General features: G+C 34.6%; 1 long non-coding RNA gene across 1 annotated transcript; it reads right to left on the minus strand.

Moving 5' to 3' along the window:
* Window positions 1-249: 249 nt before the first annotated feature.
* LOC130509558 (uncharacterized) lies at window positions 250-887 on the minus strand. Its single transcript, XR_008943586.1, has 2 exons — window positions 704-887; window positions 250-601 (listed from the first exon to the last, which is right to left on the minus strand). It is a non-coding gene; the product is annotated as an uncharacterized LOC130509558 (long non-coding RNA).
* Between the last annotated feature and the right edge of the window lie 1129 nt (window positions 888-2016).

Here is a 2016-nt window from a genome sequence, read left to right on the forward strand (position 1 = left end):
ATGAAAAGTTGAACTGAGCTGAGCCAACTCATGATATAACTCATTTTGACACCCCTACAATATATTTACTATAAATCGAAAATAATTCATCCAAAGGTTAGTACGCTAGTTTAAATACGCCCTTTTTTAAACATGATTGATTATATTGATTCTGAAGATTATATCAAGAGCTTATACATAAGAACACAACCAGTCCCGTGGATTAAACATATACCCCCGAAAACATTTGGCCACAAGAAGGAGACAAGATGAAACAAACAAACTTCTATAACATCAAGGGACAATCAACTAAATCCAGAACAAATTAAGAACTCATTTTGCATGTAGACTTTAAAAGAGAATTTTAGGAATAGACAAACGATGGAGATAAAGCTTGATCAAACCACCGAGATACGCAACTTCATATAGAGAATAGCCCAAACAAGATAGAGAAAAAAGCTTCAGAACCCGAGAGACAACATGACAATCTTTTTCCATAATCTTCAAACCGGACAAGGCGATGTCGATGAGATGACTTTAAACACCAATTTGAACTTGAAAAATAGCAGACCTCGATCAGATCATGTAAATAACAAGGAGCAGTTGCAATTGACTCCAGATTCTGTCGCATGCAAAAGACAAGGAGACAGAAGATCAAAACGAGAGAAGAAACAAGAGATCTCAGGATATATATGCAATAACAAAAGGCTAAAATACTGGATACAGAATCAAATCGAAGATCAACCGAAAACGCCTAGAAGAAGCTTGTGTCTATATTTTTATTAGAAAATTTGTGACTTGAAAACTCATGACATGGCTGGTTGGTTTCTCGTATCCAACGGTATTGTGATCAGAAAGTTTAAAACATGTCTCTTATTTCTTAATTGACAGAGTACTCAGCAAATTAGAATCTTGTGACGTGTAGTTGATAGTTGACTCTTTTAGCTAAAGAGATGGGGAGTTAGTTTAAATACATTTATTTGTTGTTTTTCTTAAAAAAAAAACACTTTTTAAATGTCACATGTAATTTGGTGTCACAGATAATCAACTCCTTTTTCAATTTTTTTCTCAGATCTATCAGCTGCTTTTAAACTTTTTAGTGAAATCCTTGCTCTTCCTGCAGTTGGCTCTCTTTGCCGTCACCAAGAGAAACTCTCCTCAATCTCATTTATCCTTATTTGTCTTCTTTTATGATATTTTAGTGTTTTAGTGTTTTCCGGCTTTAAGGATAAACATGCCTTGTTTTCGGTGATGTTTCTGCTACTGTTTCGGTCTGAAGAAGGTTGTTGTGAAATAGCATGATTAGAGCGATTTTTGGTTGAATGTTTTTATTTTGATTATGAACTTTTCTTCTATGATGATAGATGTTCCGGATCTTTTGATCGAAGGAGTGAATAACCCACTTATCAACTTGATATCATAGATCCAATTTTAATATATTGGTATCTCGGCCATGTTCGGTATATCATATGCACATCAGAGCTTTGGCTTATGTTGTTTCTTTCAGTGTTTTGGTTGTTTCTCTGTCGGACATCGAGCAGATCTTCCGACGTGGAACAGATGATGTTTATGGATCTTAATGACTGCATTCTTATTTGGCCTCCGTATGTCTCTCCACTCAAAGCAGATGGAAAAATTTTGATCCTAAGCCATGGGGCCTCTCGCATGATGCAAAAGTTGTGTTTCCAGCCTGTTTGAATCCATTCATGGTGCTTATAAAATTAGAAGTGTTTTTTTTGGTATTATTGGAATAGTGTGATTATCATTAATGCACATCTCTTCTCTTCTTCATCCTCTTTTTACCGTATCTCTATTTTTTCTTCATACGTACAAACACACACCACCAAATTTCAAAGAAATGAAGAAACAAAAATTCGGGGCTTACAAAATTGAGTTTGGAGGAGAAGATAGCACCATAGAGAATGATGTGACATCGCGCTTTTATACTCTGTTTTGTTTTATATTATGTTTCTGTTTTTATACTTTGTTTATGTTTTTATACCATGTTTCTATTTTTATACTCTGTTTTTGTTTCAG

The sequence above is a fragment of the Raphanus sativus genome, chromosome 3, assembly GCF_000801105.2.
Source record: "Raphanus sativus cultivar WK10039 chromosome 3, ASM80110v3, whole genome shotgun sequence".
NCBI lineage: Eukaryota > Viridiplantae > Streptophyta > Magnoliopsida > Brassicales > Brassicaceae > Raphanus > Raphanus sativus.